General features: G+C 40.5%; 1 long non-coding RNA gene across 5 annotated transcripts in view; it reads left to right on the top strand.

Annotated features, from left to right (window-relative positions):
• Positions 1-23,133, top strand: part of LOC141585319 (uncharacterized) — a 191,309-nt gene extending 168,176 nt beyond the window's left edge. For 3 of the 5 annotated variants that reach the window (XR_012518707.1, XR_012518704.1, XR_012518708.1), the window contains exons 3-6: positions 527-653; positions 2,413-2,501; positions 2,822-3,027; positions 4,502-23,133. This is a non-coding gene — a long non-coding RNA (uncharacterized LOC141585319). The remainder of the gene's footprint in view (positions 1-526; positions 654-2,412; positions 2,502-2,821; positions 3,028-4,501) is intronic. The other 2 variants (XR_012518705.1, XR_012518706.1) reach the window with 2 other exon arrangements.
• Positions 23,134-24,017: the final 884 nt, after the last annotated feature.

Raw genomic sequence — 24,017 nt, 5'->3', positions numbered from 1 at the left:
AAAGTCAAGCCGAGAGATAGAGGGAGACCACATTCTGCATTGCTTAAGCCCCTGGATCCCGCTGAGGCTTGCTCATAAACGTCACAGTTATGGAAGACAGAAAATCTTCCTTTTTGCTTAAGATGGTTAGGGTTGCATTTTCTGTCACTTACATCTGAAAAGAGTTCCAACTGATGTAGGATATCAGGCACCACATTCACGTCAATCTAAATAAAGGAAATATGCTTCTCTGGTAGTAATTACATTTAGCCAGTCGTTCCGTAAATATTTATGGAGCTTTTGCTGTGTGCCACTCATTCTGCTGTATTGCTACGGGAGATTCTGAGGCAGCCTTCAAGGGACAGATGGCCTGCTGGGAAGAGGACTGGAAGAAGAAGACAAAGGTAAAACCAGGTGGAAAGGAAAGGTGCCCAAAAGATGCAACTCATAGGCTAAAGCGTTCCAGGGGAGCGCACACTCTGAGAAAAGGCTTGGGAAAGGCTTCTTTTCTGATGTGGGACTGCATCTTCTGTCCTCCAAATCCCAGGGGCTCAGCTCAGCGCCTGGCACAGGATGAGTGCTCAGTGAATCCTTAAAGGGTGAATGGCTTTGTGGAAGATGTGGCACTGAGGAGCAGGACAGCTGAACCCCTGAGCCATGCCTCCAGGCAAAAGGTGAGCAATCACAGATCCCTGCCCAGAATTCATGCTGCCACACAGTCTGTTGGAAGAAGGAAGGCTTCACCATTTGAGCAGAGCAGCAAAATCAGTTCCAACTAGATGCTCAGCAGTGATCTGATTTCTCTCCATTTGGTTAAATGGGAACCTCCTAGGATCTGTCTTTGTCTTTAGGTTTCTTGACAAATAGTCCTTTTTGAAGAAACAGAAATATGATTGTTAATTATTTTCTGATTATAATTTTTCTATGCTTATAAAATTTTCATGGAATGCATTCAAGTATAAAGAAGAAACAAACTCTATAATTATATTACCAAGAAATAACCACTTCTAATGAGGATGCCCACATACACATACACATACACACACACACACACATGCACGCATACACAAAAAGGAAAACATTCTGATGTTAAAGTTAATCCACTTTAACATTATGTCATGTCTTTGCATGTCAACAAATAGAGATGTACGTTATTGTTTTAATGACTGCTGAATATTCTATTGTAGAGAGGAACTAAAATTAATGGAACCAATTTTCTGTTGTTGGGCGTTTAGAGTTATTCCAGTTTCATGCTATTATAATACCACTGCTGTGAACGAACATCCTTATAGCTAAAATAGTCCACATTCTAAATCATTTTCTTCAGATAAATTCCTAGAAGTGCAATTGCTGGGTCAAATGAGATGCATGTTTCTAAAGCTCTGTGGCACATGTGGCCAGATTGACTCTTGCTATTTTCTCTCCCCGATACTGGGTGTTATCATTTTTCTTTCTTTCTTTTTTTCTTTCTTTTTTTTTTTTTTTTTTTGGCCATCTGAAGGATGGGGACATACAGACTTGTGTTAAGAGTGTCAGATGAGGAGTCATGCTGGTTTCTCCTGTTGCCTTCCCAGAGAGACTCCCTGACAAAGAAACCTTTCTCCTGGACATGGATCTGAGCAGAATAACAGGCACCCCCTCTATGAACCTTGCCTCTAAGTTTGAAGGGGCTAGGAACATGACTTTGCCAGTCTGCTCTTTCAGGAGAATTACCTCCTTTTCCCTTTAGTCCCAGGCAAGTGTTCCTCTGAGTGCTTAGGACACCAGGTTCTTGACATAATGGAGAAAAAGAGAGAAAATCAAACTGATCAAAATCAAAATCAGCAGGTCCTGTCAGCTGATTTAGGAAAGAAATGGGAGCTCCTATGTCTCTCCATGATAGTAGGGTCATTTTATCATGCCACAGTCCTAGGAAATCAGGGATGATACTGGCAGGGGTTTTGTTAGAGAAAAGTCTAGTTTTCCAACAAACAAATGAGAAAAGGCTCATCATCACTGGTCATTAGAGAAATGCAAATCAAAACCACACTGAGATACCATCTCACGCCAGTCAGAATGGCGGTCATTAAAAAATCTGGAGACAACAGATGCTGGAGAGGATGTGGAGAAATAGGAACACTTTTACACTGTTGGTGGGAGTGTACATTAGTTAACCATTATGGAAGACAGTGGGGCAATTCCTCAAGGGTCTAGAAATAGAAATTCCATTTGACCCAGCAATCCCATTACTGGGTATATACCCAAAGGATTATAAATCATTCTGTTATCAAGACACATGCACATGCATGTTCATTACTGCACTGTTTATGATAGCAAAGACCTGGAACCAACCCAGATGCCCATCCATGATAGACTGGACAAGGAAAATGTGGCATATATATACCATGGAATACTATGCAGCCATAAAAAATGACAAGTTCGTGTCCTTTGTAGAGACATGGATGAATCTAGAAACCATCATTCCCAGCAAACTGATACAAAAACAGAAAACCAAATCCAACACTGCGTGTTTTGACTCATAGGTGGGTGACGAACAAGGGGACAACACTCACTGGGGTAGGTGGGGGGCTGGAGAGGAGGGGAGGGACATCATGGGGAGGGGAGGATAGGGAGGGATAACACCAGGAGAAATGCCTGATGTAGGCAACGGGGTGGGGCAGGGGGATGGAGATAGCATACTACCATGGCATGTGTGTACTTAGGCAACAATCCTGCAGGATGCAGGATGTGCACACGTACCCCAGAGCCCAAAGCACAATAAAAAAAGAAACGAAAAGAAAGAAAAAAGCCTAGTTTTATTCTTGTCACAATTATTATTCTTCCTTCTTTCTCCCCATTAAAGTTTAATGCTGCACTCTCAGCAAGGATACTTTTCCTTAATTGATGGGCACTTCGTCAGCTGAATCACAGCAGGGGATGCGGAATGATAACCAACAGAAGACCCAGTGGGAAGAACAAGCTCCCTCAACCAGGACTGGTGCTCCTGAAAGTCTTTGCAGAAGAATCCAGAACCAGTATCCCTCATTCATTCAACATCTAATTACTGAGGTCTTTTTCTGAGACCATCCCTGGGTTAGCTCAGAGATAGACTGTGAAGACCATTGCTTGTGGTCTTCTAAGGGGAAGTTCCTAAAATTTCAGGAGCTCAGTCGTACTGAAGTTCTATGGTGGATGAAATGAACAGGCCTTGGGATCATGGGGACCTGTGCTCCATTCTTGTTTGAATGCTGCTAACCTCTCATTGCTCCTCTCAACCTCAGTTTCTTTCTCTGTGAAACAGCATGGCAATAGTAACTTTACACAGAATTATGAGGATTCAGCAGGGTGGCCATGTAAAGTGCTTCACATAGACCTTGATGCACAGTCAGCACTCAATGCGATGATGAAAATCTGTAAAATGAAGAGAATAATGCTAATCATATATAGCTGTTACAAAGATTAAATGAAATAAGGCTTGTTACATAGCTGGTACCTAGAAAGCACTCATAAAAAGGTAGTTTAAGGGCTATTTCTTTATGTTAGAAGTATCAGACAGGTGTGGTGGCTCATGCCTGTCATCCCAGCACTTTGGGAGGTCAAGGCAGGAGGACAGCTTGAGCGCAGGAGTTCAAGACCAGTTTGGGCAACATAGCAAGATCCCATCTCTACCCAAAATATTACTTGCATATGATGGTGCATACCTGTTGTCCCAGGCTAAGGTGGGAGGAGCACTTGAGCCCAGGAGGTGGAGGTTGCAGTGATCTATGATGGCACCACTGCAGTCCAGCCTGGGCAAGAGACAGAAAGACTCTGAGGTCTAAGGAGATGAATTTCTGAACAAATAGTAGTTTTGACCTTTAAAGACAGGCTCTTTTTTGTTTGTTTGTTTGTTTTTTGAGACAGAGTTTCCCTCTGTTGCCCAGACTGGAGTGCAGTGGCACAATCTCGGCTCACTGCAACCTCACCTCCCAGGTTCAAATAATTTTCCTGCCTCAGCCTCCCATGCAGCTGGGATTACAAGCACCCACCACCATGCCTGGCTAACTTTTTTGTATTTTTAGTAGAGAAGGGGTTTCACCATGTTGGCCAGGCTGGTCTTGATCAGGCTGATCTCAAATTCCTGACCTCAAGTGATCTGCCCACCTCGGCCTCCCAAAGTCCTGGGATTATAGGCATGAGTCACAGTGCCCAGCCAAGAGGCTCTTCTTCTTGAAGCATCTCCACCAAATGTGCAAAGGAAAGAAACAATTATTTCTGCTATTTGAGAATATGAAGTGTCTGTCATTGCTTAGTAAATTATAGGAGAATAGTAGAATTGAAATAAGAGAGAGAGAGAAAAGCTCTTGGAAAAGGAGAGACATAGGGCTGGTGACCCAAGGGCCCAAGGAGACTACAACGGTCATAGATACTCTTGGTCAGAGGATAGGTGATGAATTTTCAGTAACTAGTTGTGTCAAGCTTTAAGTTTAAAGTATTCCCCCCAGCTCCGAGCTGTAATTACCCTCTGTTCACTCCAGAATTCATAAATGTCTTTTATACACAGAATCTTGGATTGGTGGTGCTTGGGCAAGGAAACAGGAGAGACTTTGCTCATGCTTAAGGAAAAAGGGCTGGAGATGAACTCTGAGCACAAACTTAGAGCAAGAGGGAACAGAAGCTGCATCTTCACCTCTTGGGAACAACCATGGGACAATGAGGTGAGTCATTTTAGTTGGGTATTAAAACAGAGGGTGACTGTCCCAGAAGGCTGAGGAATGCAAATAAAGAAATTGAAATAAACCCTCAGGATGATTTGCTTATTAATTGGGTTTCCAGGAAGGTCTCTTGGGATCCAAACTACTTGAAAACAAAACAAAACAAAATACAGCATACGCATGAGTGTCTGGAGAGTTAAGAATGCCATTTTTTTTTTTTAGAAGGCAAGACTATTGGTGATCCTGCCACAGTAGAGAGACAAGCTTTGACAACTCAAAATAGTATGTACATCAGCCTCAAGCATGGTTTCTAAAATGCTTTTCCAGTCCCAGAGGGACCAATTTGGCACTCAGGGCACACATTCCCATGTGCCATCTCAAGATTTGGCATCATAATCAATGAAGAGGAGCTTAATGATGAGTTAAAATACTCCCTTTGGTATAAATTATCTGCCATTTAAAGCAGAAAGTCCTCCTCACTTTGTTAGTTGGCTGTGTAAATACCCACCGGCCCTGTTCAGATTTGATCCACCCTAGAGTGAATGGATTAAGGTTTAAGATACAAGTGTCCTTGTTTTTTTTCCCCCACTTAGTGATCTGGCTGGCTGATTTCTCCCTTCTCTTTGGCATTGCAAGGAATTGCTGAATACATTATATGGCAAAATGGAAAGAACAGGAAAGAACATGGAAGGAAGAGAAGCCTGATTAATCCATAACCTTTAAGTAAGGAAAAGGACAATGAGAGAAACAGGTGCAACATTTAGTTAGAGGGTAGGGAAAGAAATAGAGAGAAAGTGGGAGAAATGAATGAAGATGTGACAATAATACAGAAATAGTCCCTGTTTAATGAGCACCTACTACGTGCTAATGCTGGCCTAACAAGTGTACCAAGTACAACAAGTAAAAGCAGACTTGGTCCTTGTTCTCATGGAGCTTACCCTCTGCAGTCTACACTACTGGACTAGGTTTCTGAGGCAGAGGTCACGTCCACTGATAGGCTGAGACCTCTCCAAACTCACCTCGCACCACTCTGTTCTCTTATCTTTTCTCATCAGTCATTCTGGAATCTTCTCAGTTCTTCCAGCCTGCCAGGGTCTCCTGCTGCCCACATACTCCCACATACTCTTTATTGCCTAAGAGCTCTTTGCCCCTTTGCTATGGTTTTGTTTTGTTTTGTTTTGTTTTGTTTTGTTTTTTCTGAGATAGGGTCTTACTCTCTCACCTAGGCTGGTGTGCAGTGGTACAATCATGGTTCATTGCAGCCTTGACCTCCCAGGGCTCAGGTGATCCTCCCACCTTAGCCTCTCGAGTAGCTGGGATCACAGGTGTGCACCACCACGCCCAGCTAATTTTGTATTTTTTGTAGAGATGGTGTTTTGCCATGTTGCTCAGGCTGGTCTCAGGCTCCTAGGCTCAAGTGATCCTCCCACCTCAACCTCCCAAAGTGCTGAGATTATAAATGTGAGCCACGGTGCCCGGTAGTTTGGTTTGAATATTTGTCTCCTCCAAAACTCATGTTAAAATTTAATCCCCAAGGTGGCAGTATTTTGGGGTGGGACATTTAAAAGGTGATTGGTTTATAAGGGCTATCCCCTCATAAATGGATTAATCCGCTCATAATGAGTGCATTAATGGGTTAGTGGATTAATGAGTTATCCTGAGATTAGGACTAGTGGCTTTATAAGAGAAGGAGAAGATACCTTAGCTAGGAACCTCAGTTCCTCACTGTGCGGTGCCCCACACTGCCTCGAGACACTGCAGAGAGTCTCCACCAGCAAGAAGACCCTCACCAGATACAGCCTCTGCACCTAGGACTTCTCAGGCTTTATAACTGTGAGAAATAAGTTCCTTTTCTTTATAAATTACCCAGTTTCAGGCTTCCTGTTATAAGCAACATAAACCAGATTAAAACACTTGTCTTACCTGGCAATCTCCTTTTCAATTCAGCAAAGACTTGGTCTTCTTTCGGGGAACTCCCTCACTCCAGGCTACCTTAGAGCCTCCTGTTAGATGTCCTCACAGTTCCCTGTATGGCTTAATTAATACCCGTAACCACTGGCTGCAGGCCTGCCTTTCCCGCTTCTCTGTGATTTGTGAAGTCGCAGACTGGTTTGTTCACCAGTATCTAGCACAGGGCCTGGCGCGTGAGAGGTGCTTGTTAAACATTGGGGAGGTGAACGCTCTGTTCCTTACAGCCCAGAAGTTATGGGTCTTAATTTAATGGAATTTTTAACCTTGGATTGTCAGTCCTTTTTTTCCCTTTGTTTCTGTGACACCTTGGTATTTCTTTATTAGTATATTTCGTTTTTACACACACCATCAAGGCAAAACAAAGGAGAAATGTGGCTGAAGAAATAAGCGATATTTTTTTTTTCTGACTTAATAAGCAGGTCCTGGGAGAATGGAACATTTTCTTCAAGGGAAAGGCTGGAGCACTGGTAAAGATGTTGCTGTAAATCTCACTTGGACAGAGCATGCCGGTTTAAACTCTGTAGTGTTAATCTATGATCATGGCTTTTCTCATTTCTCACATTTGAAAATGAAATATACATTTTCATTGTGACTTTAGATTACTATACTCTATGAAGGCTTTAAACCCAAGGACATTGAAAAGGAGATCTGCACTAGAAAATGTAGGCAAGGAAACCTGCTTTTATGATGCTAAACTCTCTGCGGTGTGATGTCAGGGTGGGCAGATGCGTTTCTGTATAGAGTTGCACCCCCTTGAGTGCCGGACAGCACCCATATTTATTAGTTTGAGGAAAATTTACCAGTGCTCTAGCATCTACTACAGAGAGCCAACTAAATAAAGTATGGTCTTTACCGTGGCCTTTCAGAAACTGTAAGCGCCTGCAAGTGGCCTATAAAGGGTGAATGATTAACACAGCCCCTGAGTGAAAATCATAGACGCTCTGTAGCTGATTTCACTAAATCAAGCAGTGACTAAAATAGCTGATGACCCAGTGAGAATCTTGTGTGGTACAGGAAGAGGTCCAAGAACATTTAGAGACCCCTAGGCCAGGATTCCAGACCTAACTCTACGGCTTGCGAAGGAAGGGGCCTGGGGAGAATCCGTCATCCCCATGAGCTTCCCTTCCCTTCCTGTAAAATGGGTTTACTAGTCCATAGGCACCGGATGGCTTTGTAGAACCCCCAGCCACCTCCGTGGTGGCAGCCGGTTTCTGCTTTTGTTCTCTCTGCGCAGTTGCGGAGGGCCCAGTTTCCAGGCCTGGGCGGCACAGCTGTCAGCCAGACTTTCCAAGTGGGGCCCTCTAGTCGAGGCTAATTATAAAGAAGGCTGGCAGGGTGAGAAAACTGTTTTCTTCCACATTGGAGGTTTGGTTTATTAGAAACAGAGCCCTGAGGGGATTTCTAGGGCTATTAGGAAGTTCAAACAGTGTCTTGGGTACAATGCAGTGATTTCTGCGGGTCAATTTTCCCTCCAACTAAAAGCACTTAAGAGAGCAAGGGGGCAGGGGTGAAGGAGGCTACAATGAGAAAAACATTGAAAAGAAAGGGGAAAAAGAGCTGTGCACCAGGCTGACCAGCTCCACATTGCTGAGTTCTCAAAAAAAAAAAAAAAAATAGAGAGAGAGAGAGAGAGAGCCAGATCCCTAGCCACTTTGCCCGTGACCTCCGGGCAGGCAGCTCAGAGGGGAGGCGTGCCTTTGCAGCCCAGAGTCTGTGTGTCCGCGCGCGGCTCCCAGTCCCCGGGACACGGGGCTGGGGTCCTGGGATCGCGGAACGGGCGGCGCCCTCTACGGGCTACGCTCCGAGCGTGGGTGGCCCCACGGAGCTCCCGCCACCTCGGTGGCCTCTCGCATCACAGGCCCACCACTAACTGACCTGTTTTTTTTTTTTTTTTTTTTTTTTTTTCATTTCCTGGTTGATGGCTTTTCTTCCCGAGCCATCTGGGAGCCCGGCAGGAGAGTCCCGCCCCTCCCCGAGGGCACCGCCCGACTGTCTCTCTGTCACCCTGGCCAGCCAGCAGAGCCCGGCGCGGTTCAGATGCGTGGGGGAGCGACCACTGGCCAGGCCGCCGCCCGCCGAGCTCGCCCGAGGTCGGAGGAGACCTGACGCACCGGGGCCCCCGGGCTGCAGCATGGAGCCTTCCTGTGGGTGTCCCCAGGGCTACCCCTACGTCGGGGGCTTCCGCCAGGGGCCTCCGCCAGCCTCAAACTATTCGTGCCTTCTGGGACAGAACGCATTCTTTCCAGGCACGGACAGCGCGCCAGGCTCAGGGCTGCTGAGCTCTCACTCTGTGCTGGCCTTGGGCGTGTTGACTTGAAGGCGTCTCATGGAGTCCTGCCCAAACCTCTTAGAGGTGAGGCCATCACCCCCTGGGGCCAGAGTGAAGAGGCTGAGGCTCAGGGGCTCAAGAGTAGCCCCAGGGCACACCTGGTGTGATGGTGGTGCTTGTGGCTTCCCCAGCGATCATCCCTTGGGTTTTTCCCTGGGGTCTTTGCTTCCCTCACTCCAGGCCACGCAGTTTGGATGGGAGAACCTCATTCTGATGGTGGCTGCAAGGTGATTGCATGGGATGAGCGGAGCTCCTCTAACCTGCCTTACTAAGCTGAGGGCTGCTGGAGGTTTTGCATGGTTCTCTCCCTGAGAGGAAGGTGGGACAGCCGTCGGTTGGCTGGTCTTTCAGCGTAAGAGTTATTGCCAGTTGCCTTGCCAGGCTAGCTGCCTGGGGAACTTGACTAGGTTGTTCCCCTCTGGGGCCGGTCTAGGAACAACTAAGTCAGCATGGCTCCCACCTGCCCTGCCCCAGAGTACTTTTGCTCCTGCGGGGGCTTACAGGACAAAGGGCTGGCGCTGGAGCACAGAGTGGACTCCTTTGGCCTTGTAGGAAGAGGGCTGTGCGGGTGAGTGGAGAGCTCTCCATGAAAACACGTGCCTTCCTCTAGCTTGGTTATCACGTGTAAATATGTAAACATGTATGGGCTTCCATCGGCACTCTTGGTCCATACCCATACATTTAGGGAGAGACTTACCACCATTTCCTTATCCTTCCCTCCCGGCAATGAAATCTGGTAGGCCTATTGTGCTGGTGGTGGGGGTACAATCTTAAGGTGAAAGAGACAAAGAGGTGGCACTTCCATTGTATATTTATCATGGCCACGTCCAGTGGCCTCCCTCCACACAAGCTCCTGGACTCCGTGAGCTCTGTGGGGCCCAACTGCTTAGACAGTTTGACTGGATTGCCATATTGTCAACCTGAATATCAAACAGAGAGACTCTCTCAGAGCCCTTCTATTCCCAAAGTTATTCTTGAATAAATATCATTTTCTTTTAGAGAGCCTCCCTCTGTTATTTAGGTTGACAGTTCACGCGTTCATTCACTCAACCTAAAGATTTTCAGGCACTGGGCCAGGCATTGGTTTTCCAATTCCTAACACTAAACCAATTTATCTCAAGTATTCAGAACAGATTTTTATGTTATGTGGGGAATTTTTAAGGATTTAGAAATTCAGATTAGTACTATTGCTACTTTTTAAACTTATAAATTCCCACTCTCTTGAGGGAAATCACAGCAATTAATTTTCGTTTTCATGTATCTAGAAAATTCTCTTCCTGTTTTAAAACAAAAATGTTTCTCTGATTCAGTCAGAATCACAGCTAAGATATTTACTGAAAGAGTAAGTAGCAGCTACATACATGACAACTGAATAAATAAGGAGAGAAATCTCTTTAAATAAGATGATGTAGGTTGATTCACCTAACCAAATTATGGTTATTTCATTAACTCTCCAATCGAAATTCCAAAGCCTCATTCTATTTGCTGAGGTAAATTTGTTTAACATGAAGCTCTGACACCCTTTAAAATAATTACGCTTCTAAATGAAAGTTTAATTTTTAATCATTTGCTTTGCTAAAATAGAACAAATGAGAGGATAATATGACAATTTAAAGAATTTGCAGTAGATCCCCTAGAGCTGAAGGAGACATGAATTTTTTGAGTACTGCTGACTAGTGTAGGAATTTTAAGTATGATAATAGAACTGCTTCCTCACAATGTTTGCTTCTTTGATGAAAATAAAACCAGAGGGAATTAGAAGCCAGCAGAGGTGAGGCAGGTCGATGCTACCTGATCAATCACAGCCCTTAATGGGGACTGTGATCTTTTCGCCACCGTAACAGGTCCTCCAGCGGATTTCTGGACTTGAGATTCAGAGCACCACAATGCATTATAAAAATGAGCCAATTCTCAGTGAAACAGAATTAAAACAATTTTCCTCTTAGAAGAGGTAGATGCTATTGTGTATTTGCAAATAATGAAATCCATGCAATAGGAGGGACAGCTTAGCTCAACTCCTCTTTTGGCTAAAAGCTGTGATTTTTGTTTTGTTTGCTTTTTAAGTCACTTTCCAGCAGTTGAGTATGATATCTGCCCAGTTCAGGTTCAGAATGTGAATTCTTTTCAGAGCTATTTACAATCAGAATTACCAAATAATGAGTGAAAAACAAAGCCCTTTTAAATTAATAACTCTCTAGATAATAGGATTGATTAAGGAGTCCTTGGTCTCTCTTCATTGTGACACACTCTTACAAATAGCCACTTTTTTTCTCTTTCCAGGAATTGTGAATTGGTGCAATTCTCTTTACCTTTTCACATTCCTGAATGCTTCAAGCCGCAGAGGATACAATTTTCAATATCACATGTGCTTATTTACTTAAGATAAAATGAAAACAACATAGAAGGGAAATGTATGTGTGATTCCCTTTTGTAGGGCTGCTTTGAGCACTGAGCTCAGAGGTTGAGGGCTCATTTTACAGTGGCCTTGACTTGTAATCTATATTTTGTTTAACTATCCCTGGTCCTTTTAAAACTGGTGAGAGTGCAGTGACATTCACAGTAGTCAGAGTCTTTAGGAGTTCATATATGACTTTTCTAAAGCTTACTACCATTATTATTTATTGCACAAACAACTGTAAGGTACTATTAATATAAATCAAAGTGAAAAATCAAATTGTTTTTATTTTCCAAGTTTTCTCCCAGATCTTTTTTATGAACAGGAGAATTTTCTACACAGTTGTAATTGTAAGATAGGTAAGATTTTGTATTTCACTTTTAAATGTAAGGTACCATACACATTTTCAGCGTTACATTATATTCCTCACAATTAAAATGCTTATATCTGTGTAATATTTGATTAAATGGTGAGACTCTAATTTAACTATTTTTTCATTTATGAACATTTAGATTAAAAATCATAGTATATAAAAGTTGCTGTGAAGTGTACTTTTATTGTATAATTCAAAAAATTCTTTTGGGTTACCTCCTTGGTATAAAGTCCTCAAAGTGAGGTCAAAGGGTATGAATATTTTTATTCTTTTTAGCATATTACAAAATGGTATTCTTAATGAGTTGTACTCATTTACACTGTAATTTTTGACAATATCAGTTTTATCTGTTAGCATTGGGAATTCTCATTTGAATTTTTTTCTACTTGAACAGCTAGAAAGTGGGTATATTTTGACATCATTATACCATTGTCAGTAGATGAGTGAATGTTATCTCTTGCTCCCTTGGGAAAGAACGTGAGGGCCCTTCTTTAGATCCTTAACTCATCATTTCATAAGCTAATAATTAGGTCACAACCCAAGGAAATATTATATAGAAATCTTAGCATGATTTAATTTCTATTTTCTCATCTTCTCACTTTCTTTTATCTGCTTTTAGTTGGGATGTTAGATGCAGAAGGGGTCCCAGCTGCGATGAAAGGGGGATATGGTTGTTACTGTTCCGCAGATAGTTCACCCAGTGCCTTGTCGGTCCCTATGTCTTTGCTTATGCTCTCCATTCAGCCTGGAAAACCCTTTCCTTTGGTCCCCATTTTAATGACTGTGGTAGGCAGAATTCTAAAATCGAGATTCCCAGCTCTACTCCCGAGAACTCATCGATTGATAAGCTATCACTCCCATAATTATGTTTTGTTATATGGCATAGTTGACTTAAAAATAGGCTTATCTGTGTGGGCTTGACCTCACCACATGAGTTCTTTTAAAAGCCCAGAGTTTTCTTTTCTGATCTCAGAGGGGAAGTCATAGATTTGAAGCTCTTGGAGGGATTTTGCATGCCACTGCTGACTCAAAGATGGAGGCAGCCACATGCCGAGGAGTGTGGCCAGCCTTCAGGACCTGTGAGTAGCCCCAGCTGACAGCCAGCAAGGAAATGGCGACTTCAGACCTATTGCTGCAGTCAGCCAGCAACCTGAATGAACGTGGAAACAGATTCTTCCCTGGAGCTTTCAGTTAAGAGCTGAGCTGGCCAACATCTTGTCTTAGACCTTTGGAGACCTTACGCAGAGAACCCAGCTGAGCCCACCTGGACTTCTGACCCACACAACTGTGAAGTAAATGAGGATGTTGTTTTAAGCTGCTAAATTGGTGGCAATTTGTTAGAGCAACAACAGAAAACAGATACAATGATACAGAAAGAGATTTGTCTTATATAATAAACATTAATTTTAGCCAACCTGCTGGACTCAAGAGAGAGTTCACAGGTAACACCTGCTGATGAAAGCCGAGGGCAGCCTGAATGCTATGGTTGCCAGGGACTCATACTCCTGTCTTCTCCGCTTTGGTGGGCTGAGTGGTATGCTTCCAAACCTGCTGGTGCTAATTCTGTTACTTACCATAATTATCCATTTATATGTATTTTGGTACTATGTCAACAGGGGACGTAAGACAGTGAATATGAAGAGAGCTGATCTTTCTACCAAGAGCTGAACACTTTGGAAACACTGGATAAACAGTAATCACTGAAAAATGCTATGGAATGAGGTGGGTGAGGCAACTAACGAGCAGAGAAGAATTGTAAAGATTTAGAAGGTTTCTGGAGTCACATGACTCTGCCAGTCTGTCTCAGTTCTTCCTCTGTGTTAAAGACGTCAAAACTAGACTTACTAGGCTTACTGAAGACTGCAGCGCTCAACAGTGCTGTGCCCAGAGAAAGGGTGTTATCCTGAAAGCAGAAGAGTGGTGAACGAAGGCACAGGACTTTGCATTAAATTAAAATAAGATATTTCAGGGGTTGGTTTTTATCCTATGTGAGGATTCCTTGCATTGACTGTATTTTTTTTAACTGATCTAGTGCATCCAATTCTATCAGATAAGAGTGATTCTGTTACAATATTAGATATGTGCATGCACTCACACACACACACATGCGTGCTGGGGGAAGCAGGCTACAAGTCTAATCATGAAATATGAACAATTTTTGTAACAAGTGCATATTCCTAGAAAAAAATTGAGAATATCAATAGTAGTTATATTTGAGTAGGCAGCTTATGTATATTTTCTATAATGCATATATATTGTTTTCGAAATAAGGCAACAAAAGAAAATCATCATCATAAAAGAATAACTGCTAGCTATCCTTCAAGGTCAGGGTCCAAAAATTCCCTCCCTGAAGTTTTTCTCAATTCACATCAAGTTTCATAAATCACTTATTTCTTTATGCTCCCATAGCTCCTTATTTGTACTTAATTAGTTCTAATATGTAGCATGGCCCACTGTGTCTTTCCCTTTCATTTGAGAGCAGGGACCATGACTTATAAATATTCATATTTCATCACACCAAGCACAGTTCCCACCATTTAGGAAATAATTGTCAAAAGAGTGAATGAATGAATTGTGCTCTGGTGTAGTGCAGTCCCAAATATATCAGAGGGGTGTGTGTGTGTGTGTGTGTGTGTGTGTGTATTAAGGCTCTTTCTTAGTGTCCTTTGGAAAGCAGTTTAAAAAAATCATACTTTGGTCTATGTGATCCAGATCATGTGTTTTTGCATCTTATATAGTCTCAAAGCAAAGGCCATACACCTAGCCCTCAAGCAGAGCCTTTCTGGGCAAAATGAGAACAGCTTTCTGAAAAACAAACTCAGCAGTGGGTGTGCAGTTACCACACAAATGTTGGTCAGGCCCTAGAAGAATCTGCATAGCAGAGTTCCCTTGACACTTCCCTCCTGTTCTGCATCTGGACTACCTGTGAGCAAGCCTCCTCATTGTGTAGGGGAGCATTTGTGAAGTGTTTGCAAGTATTTTTCATCTCCTGCAAGCAGACTGGGCTATGTCCTGATTTTGTTAGTGTGATTGCTGAAAATGGAGTGGTCTATTAAAAAGTAATGGTCACCGTCTGACGGATTTGCTTCTTGCAACATTAGTGTCATGGTGATGGATTAGGAGAATCTCCAAAGTGGAAAGGCATGTTTCCACAAATATTTTGTATAAACAAATTCACTTGCAAACATGACTCGTTTCCCTTTTATTTTTTAATGTATTATCCATAATATTTGCCATGCATCTTTTAGCACACATGTGGCCCTCTCTGGAAGGCTCTGGTGAGTGATTCTAGCAGGGCCAGAGGAAGATTGGTGTTGTCCTATGCCCATGTTTACATTTTCCCTCTTGTTTCTGAGTTGCTTGCAGGAGGGGAGGAGAAGGGAAGAACCACAAGGCAGGATCAAGCAACCTCTCTGGGCTAGGAAAGCTCTGAGAGGGATCTCTTTTTACTAGAAAGGTGAATCTGTTTAGTGCTTTGAAAACTCCCTACCTTCATTTCATCTTTCACTGAAATATTAAATGACTGCTTTTTATGCTGCCTTTCAACATCTGGAAGAGCCAAATCAAGAAATGCGTAATTTCTCCCACTAAAGCTGGATTCAACAGCCTACATCGCTGAACTGTGATATGTTTTCAGGGATTGGGACTAAAAAATCTCTTTCCATTAAGGTCATTCCATTAAGGATTTTAGAAAAATGCATCTAATTGAAGACAAAACTTTCCTGTACAAGAGAGGAAATATATTAATTAGGAAGCTTACCCAAGAGACCAACAAACTCAATGGACCTAGAGACCTGAGAGACTGGGATACGACAAGGGAAGGACCAAAGCTAGTGAAAAACATTAGGGACCCAGGCATTCTAATAGACAGGGGACACACACACTCATGGCCTCTTTTCTTTATTTCTGACTTCACTTAGCTCTGGCTCTATAGATGCCCATTTATCTACTGGCTTTGCTGCTCAGGATTCATTCCCCTTTCTGCTGCTAACTGCTTTTGATTTTCCTTGGAGAAGGCTTTCTTCACGACTCTTAGATTTAGGTTTGGAGGAGGTTGACTTTTCCTCTGACCTCAGGAGTGGGTATGTGGCCCAAACCTGTCGAGGAAAGCCTCAGCCTTTCTAGACCCCACTGACCAGTATAGAAATGGGTCACCAGCTGACCCAGTTGGCGGATGCTCAATTCTTGCATGTTGGATGATTTCAGAAATTTTCCTTCTATACTTGAAGGATTTTTTTTGGTTCTCTCTTATAAAAATCTCCCTAGCAACATTCCTTCCATTAGGCTTAATATTTGTCTCTTTTATTATTGTTGTTCAATGTCAGAGAATTTGCAATGCAGTTGAATTAACATACACACAATATTGTAGCAGCCTGGGGGGTTAAAGATAGTTAAGCAGCTGGGAGAATAATTCATTGTCTAGCACAATACTCAGAGAAATGTGAAGGTGGGGTGATTTTGGTTGAGCATTCTAAGATAAATGAATCTTCTAAGAAATGAGACTTGCAAACTGGAGTCCAGTGGATTGCTTCAACCAGATCTGGTTAGCAGTAAATGTCATTAGCTTAAAATGTTTTCTCTTACCTCTGTTGTCTGTGATAAGATGAGCCTTCTAAAAGGGGAAGTGCGGTTCTTTCACGTTTTAACTCCTCCTGAGGGTGTTAAAGCTAGCTGAAGTCAGGCTTCCTGCAAGCTACATTAAGCATGTGTTCCTCCAGGGCAGAAGGGAAATTGTGATGTCTCTTCCAGGTTGAGAGGCTCCAAAGGCAAGGCAGCTTTCTAAAATTAGGACCTTTTCTCTTTCCTTTCCTTTCCTTTCCTTTCTTTCAGTGGGGTTTCCCTCTGTCACCCAGGCTAGAGTACAGTGGTATAATCATAGCTCACTGCAGCCGAACTCCCGAGTTTAAGTGATTCTCTCATCTTAGTCTCCAGAGGAGCTGTGATTACAGGCATGAGCCACTGCACCCAGCTCTTAAAATATGCAAGTTTTATGGAATTTTTCTAATATTCCTATTTGCCCCACCCTTCCATACTATAGTATTGATGTTCAAGATGAAGATTTACAAGATTTTGATGTTAAAAAATGAGTCTGATTTTCTCTTTTGAGACAATTGTTTTTACAATGAGTTCTTTGGTGGTGGTGTCAAATTATTCTTTAAGTTTCCAGGAAACACTTTATGAAACAGTTAACCAAGTACAAGTCAATAACATTAAAAAAGAAATGAAGAAGAAGAAAGAAAAAAATAGTGGTAATGATGGAAACTATTCTAGATTTTTCAAAGACTAGATTTTAGAAATGAAATGATCACTCAGACTTTATATGGATCCTAGGTCAAACAAATAACTGTAAAATACATTTTGGGGATATGTGGGGGAAATTTGAATATGGTCTATGAATTAGATGATACTAAGAAATTATTGTTAATTTTTTTAGGTGTAAAAATGGTTTTGTGGTTATAAGATGTCTTCATATTTTGGAAATCCTTACTAAAGTATTTAGGATGAAATGTTATAATCTGTATGTTTTTTAAAAGACTAAACAAATATTGCAAAATGTAAGTCTACAGGATGGTTATACAGGGTTAAATAGACAATCCTCTATTTTGATACACATTTAAAGATTTTATAATACAAAGACTTTTTGAAAAGGACATATAAATTGCCAGTGGATTCCTTTACTACTTCTGTTTTTGTTTTTTATTTTTTTTAGAGGCAGAGCTTTGCTATGTTGTCCAGGCTGAACTTGAACTTGTTGTCCTGGGCTCAAGCAATCCTCCTGCCTTAGCCACTGAAGTAACTGGGATTATAGGCGTGCACCAACTCCCCAGCTTCTACATCTATTTTAAGGAACCAATGTGGGCACCATCTCTGATGGAAACTGTGGAACAAAACTCCAAATATAAGTTAGGTAGATTTAGATGAACTTTAAAAAATATTATCTGCTAATAGAATATAAAATTATGCAGCATTTATAAGTAAAAAGTTCATGAAGCTTCTTAATTCATTTATCCCCACCTATGTTCTGCGGGTGGGCATAAAAGAATAATAAAAGCATTGCCTATTGAAGGAATAAAATTTTGACTCATCAATTGAACTTCATGAAAATGATTAAAAGTACTTCTAGATGTAATAGGTTCCCCAGAAATAGTTCTTATTTGCATGATAGCATTTCCAATAAATGAGCAGAAGGTAATATGTCCATTGCAAAAATAAAAAAATAAAAAATACAGGTAATCCAACCGGGTGTGGTGGCTCACACTTATAATCCCAGCACTTTGGGAGGCTGAGGCAGGAGGGTCATGAGGTCAAAAGATCCAGACCGTTTTGGCCAACACGGTGAAACCCTATCTTTACTAAAAATACTAAAATTAGCTGGGCATGGTGGCACGCACCTATAGTCCCAGCTACTTGGGAGGCTGAGGCAGGAGAATCGCTTGAACCCGGGAGGCAGAAGTTGCAGTGAGCTGAGATAGCATCACTGCTCACCAGCCTGTTGACAGAGGGAGACTCATCTCAACAAACAAACAAACAAAACATAATCCATTAGAAGAAAAATACTCCCATAATTCCAGCGCATTATTAATATGTTTGTATAGTTCTATCCAGTACTTTCTTTGTGCATAGGTATGTATCTGTCGTTTTTCCTCCTTTCTCCCTTCTTCCTCTGTTCCCTTTTCTCACACCACCATTAAATGTGAAAACAAACCAGAAATAGAAAACAGTGACTACACCTAAAAGTGAAATCCATTTGTGATGAAAGCACTCCACTCCCAGAGTAAAGCAGTCTTTACTTTGGTAATTTATGTTTTCTTTTAACAGTCCTATGACTTTCATTTGTATTATTTTTATTTATGATTAACACATAAATGTACATATTTATGGGGTAAAATGTGATGTTTTGATACATGCATAACTGTATAATGATCACAGTTTAATTAAAATATCCATTGTCTTAAACATGTGTTATTTCTTTGTGGTTAGAAATTCAAAAACCTGTCTTCTAGCTATTTTGAAATGCACAATGAATGTTGTTAACACTAGTGATCTTTCTATGCAACAGACCACTGCAACTTATTCCTCCATTGTAATTAGAGCTTTGTACCCACTGACCAATCTCTCACCTTCCCCCACTTCTCCCCATCCTTCCCATCCTCTGCTAACCACTATTCTGCCTTCTACTTCTATAAGAACAACTTTTTAGACTCTGCATTTAAGTGAGACCTTGTGGGACTTGTTTTCTATGCCTAGCTTATTTAATTTAAACATGTTTTCCAGGTTCATCTATGTTGCCACAAATGACAGAATTTCATTTTATTATTATAACTGAATAGTATTCCATTGTGTGTGTGTGTGTGTGTGTGTGTGTGTGTGTGTGTGTGTGTGTGTGTGTAAACTATAATATGTATATAGGTACTACAGTTTCTTTACCTATTCTTCTGTTGATGAACATTTAAGTAGATTCCATATCTCAACCACTATGAATAGTGCTGCAATGAACAAAGGAGTTCAGATATCTCTTCAACGTGTTGATTTCATTACCTCTGGATATATACCCTGTAGTGGGATTGCTGGATCATGTGGTAGTTCTATTTTTAATTTCTTTTTTCTTAGAGACATAGTTTTACTCTATTGCCCAGTCTGGAGTGCAGTGGCTATTCACAGTCACTATCATAGTACACTACAGCTTTGAACTCCTAGGTTCAAGCTATTCTCCTGCCTCAGCCACCGGAGTAGCTAGAATTACAGGCCCATGCCACTGTGCCCTGCTGTTATTTTTAATTTTTTGAGGAACCTCCATATTGCTTTCCACACTGGATCCTACTAGCAGTGTATAAGGGGTTCCTTTTCTCCACATCCTTGCTATCTTTTGATTTTTTGATAGTAGCCATTCTGATTGGAGTAAGGTGATGTCTCATTATAGTTTAGATTTGCAGTTCCCTATTGACTAGTGATGTTGAGCAATTTTTCATATACCTATTGGCCATCTGTATGTCTTTTTTTTTTGGAGAAATGTCTATTGAGGTCTTTTACCCATTTTTAAATTGGTTTATCTGTTTTTTTGTTGTTGAGTTATTTGAGTTTCTTATATATTTTGAATATGATCTCATTATCAGATGTGTAGTTTAGAAATATAGTCTCCCGTTCTATAGATTGTCTTTTTGCTCTGTTGTTTTCTTTGCTGTGCAGAAGCTTTTTAGTTTGAGGTAATCCCATTTGTCTATATTTGTTTTTCTTCCCTGCGTTTTTGATGTTTTGATCAAAGAATCCTGGCCTACACAAATGTCATGGAGCTTTTCCCCTATGTTTTCTTCCAGTAGTTTCACAGTGCTGGGCCTTACACTTAAGTCTTTAATCCATTTTGAGTTAATTTTCACATATGGTGAGAGGTAAGAGTCTAGTGTTATTCTTCTACATATCTAGTTTTCCCAGCACCATTTATTAAAGAGGTTGTCCTTTCTCCATTGTGTGTACTTGGTACCATTGTTGAAAATTGATTGGTTGTAGATGCATGGGTTTATTTCTGGACTTTCTGTTCTGGTTCATTGGTCTATGTATCTGTTTTTATGCCAGTACCATGTTGTTTTGGTTACTACAGCTTTGTAGTATGTTTTAAAGTCAGATACTGTTGTGCCTCTAGGTTTGTTCTTTTTGCTCAAGATTGCTTTGACTATTTTGGGATCTTTTGTGGTTTCATATGAATTTTAGGACTTTTTTTTCTGTAACTGTAAAGAATGTCATAGGTATTTCAATAGGGATTGCATTTGACAGGGATTGCTTTGGATAGTATGGAAACTTCAACCATATTAATTCTTCCCATCTATGAACAGAAGATATTTTTCACTTTCTTGTGTCTTCTTCAATTTTTGTCATTAATATTTTCTAGTTTTTATTGTAGAGCTCTTTCACCTCCTTGGTTAAATTTGTTCCTAGGTATTTTATTTTTTTGATAGCTGTTGTAAAAGGTATTACTTTCTTGATTTTCAGATAATTTGTTATTGGTTTATAGGAATGCTACTGATTTTTTAATATTGATTTTGCATCCTGTAACTACTAAATTTGTTTATTGGTTTAGTGTTTGTGTGTGTGTGTGTGTGTGTGTGTGTGTGTGTGTGTGTGTGTGTAATCTTTAGGGTTTTCTTTTTTTTTTTTTGAGATGGAGTTTCACTCTTGTTACCCAGGCTGGAGTGCAATGGCGCAATCTCGGCTCACCGCAACCTCCGCCTCCTGGGTTCAGGCAATTCTCCTGCCTCAGTCTCCTGAGTAGCTGGGATTACAGGCACGCGCCATCATGCCCAGCTAATTTTTTGTATTTTTTAGTAGAGACGGGGTTTCGCCATGTTGACCAGGATGGTCTCGATCTCTTGACCTCGTGATCCACCCGCCTCGGCCTCCCAAAGTGCTGGGATTACAGGCTTGAGCCACCGCGCCCGGCCAGGGTTTTCTATATGTGAGATTATGTCTCCACAAAAAGGGATGATTTGACTTCCTCTTTTCTAATTTGGATGGCCTTCATTTATTTCTCTTGCCTGATTGCTCTGGCTAGGACTTTCAGTACTACATTGAGTGACAGCAGTGAAAGCAGGCATCCTTGTCTTGTTCTACATCTTAGAAAGAAAGCTGATACTATTCACTATGACGTTAGTTGTGCATTTGTTATCTATGACCTTTATTATGTTGAGGTACATTTCTTCCTAACTTATTGAAAAATTTTATCATGAAGGGATGTTGAATTTATGTCATTTTAAAGATATATTTTTGTGAATTCTTATATATGAGGGTCATTAGCCCTTTGAGAGATGAGATGCAAATATTTTCCCCAGTCTGCCAGTTATCATTTTTAAGTGTTTCACAACTTTATTATTGCAGTTGGTCACATTTACGAAGACTTCATATAATTACAAATAGTTATAATAAGACAATTATCACAATGCAAAGGAATCTACCAGCTTGTATTGAAAATGATATTATTATTGCTGGACAGAAATATATAGAGATAAATCTAATCATAATTTTTAAAAATCAAGGCATAATTTTCACATAATAAAATGCACATATCTAAAGTATTCAGTTTTTGGTTGGCAGGAGTATTCACCTATGCAAAAACCACCTAAAACAAAATTTGGAGCATTTGTGTAATCCCAGAAAGTGTCCTTTCTAGTCAGTTACCCAATGACTCCCAACTGGGCAAGCATTTTCTAATTTGCCATGATTAGTTTTTGTTTTTGGACTTCACATATTTTAGAATCATTATAGCATATACTGTTTTGTACCCAGCTTCTTTCATTCAAGCATAATGTTTTTGAAATCATTCTTGTTGTTTGTTGCATTCATTCCTGTGTTAACAGTTCATTTTTAGTGCTTAATAGTATTTCATTACATGAATATACCACTATTTGTTTATTCAAAGACTTGTCAAATTTGTTTATCCAAAGACAGTTGGATGTTTTCAGTTAGGAACTAGGAGCATTTATGTATAATTTATAAGCATGTGTTTTCATCTTTCCTGAGTAAATACCCAGAAATTTCTGGATTATAGGGTAGATATTTGAGTATAAGAAATTGCTCTAGTGTTCCTCAAGATGGCTGTACTCTTTTATACTCCCATTGGTGGTACATGAGAGTTCTAGTTGCTGTATATCCTCACAACACTTGATATTGTCCAGTTTTTTAATTTTAACTATTCTAGGGGTATGTAATGATAACTCATTGTGAATGTAAATCCACATTTTCCTCTTAAGTAATGATGATGAGCATCATTTCATGCACGTTTTTTGGCCATAGATCTTCATTTAAGTGTTTGTTCAAATATTTGTCTATTTGTAAATTGTGTATTTTCTTACTCTTGAGTTGTAGGAGTTCTTTATATATTCTAGATACAAGTCTTTTATTGAATATTGTTTTATTTTTATTTTCTTTGAAAAAAATGTTTTTCAAAGAACAGATGTTTTTAATTTTGATGAAGTCCAAATTATCAGTACCTTCTTTTTTGGTTAGTTTTTATTGTATCTAATCTGAGAAATCTTTGCCTATACAAGGATAATGAAGATATTTCTCTTATGTTTTCTTCTACAGGTTTTATAGTTTTAGCTTTTAAGCTAATATCTATAATCCATTTCATTTACTTTTTGTGGACAGTGTCATGCAAGGATTGAGGTTCACCTTTTTCTTAAAAAAATATACGGATATACAATTGTACAAAGACTAGTCCTTCTCCATTGAATTACCTTGGACTCTTTGTTCAAAATCAATTAACCATTTAAGCGTGGGTCTATTTCTGGGGTCTCTATTCATTTTATTTATCTTCATATCTATACCTAAATCAATACATTGTCTTGATTATTGTAGCTTTATAGAATTGACTGATGTAAGTCTTCCAACTTTGTTCTTTTTCAAAATAAATTTGTCTACTCTAGGTTTTTTTGTATTTCCCTATGCATTTTAGAATCATGTCAACTTGCACATAAATGTCTTCTGGGATTTTGCTTGTGCCTATGGTGAATTAAATTGTTTAGTTTTGGAAAATTGGGCATCTTAACAATATTGATGATATACCTCTATTTATTAGGTTTTATTTAATTTCTCTCAAGAATGTTTTGTTGTTTTTGGTATAGAAGTTTTGTACATCTTAGATTTATTCCTATCTGTTTGCTCTCTGTTGCTAATATTATGCTATTTTTAAATTTTGCTTTTTAATATGATTTGGATTTGTATCTATGCCCAAACCTGCAGTGTTGGAGGAGGGGTTGAGTGGGACGTGATTAGATCATGGGGGTGGATTTCCCCCTTGCTGTTCTCATGATAGTGAGTGAATTATCATGAGATCTGGTTGTTTAAAAGTGTGTGGCACCTGCCTGTGGGGAACAGTCCCGTGTGAGACCCCCAAAAGGCGTGAGTCTCACTATACGGTGAGTTTGATCCCAAACACAGTTTCCTACTGGAGGCAGTCGAGCTATCCGGAAAAAGGAACTTATAGATGGATGATCAGTTTCTAATATCAACCACAATATCGTTTGGGCCTGAAACTATGCAGTGCTGCTAGACCAAGTGACCCCCTGCCAGTAACTTGTTCCTGCTTTTAACATTTTTATGACTCTTTAAGAATAAGTTTTAACCTTTTCTTTACTTACCTGACTGCCTTGTACCCTAGATAATGGTTTAACTGTCGGGATATTTGCAAAGCAAATGCCACCATAAGGGATGGCTTTGATTTCTGATTCTGAGACTCTTGAATGGGGAAGTTGAGATAAGTTGAGTCAGGAGTAGACAAAGGAGAATCCGGTTAAAAGATATTCTGAT

The sequence above is a fragment of the Saimiri boliviensis genome, chromosome 8, assembly GCF_048565385.1.
Source record: "Saimiri boliviensis isolate mSaiBol1 chromosome 8, mSaiBol1.pri, whole genome shotgun sequence".
NCBI classification, from domain to species: Eukaryota; Metazoa; Chordata; class Mammalia; order Primates; family Cebidae; genus Saimiri; species Saimiri boliviensis.
This window is presented reverse-complemented; position numbering and strand designations above follow the sequence as displayed.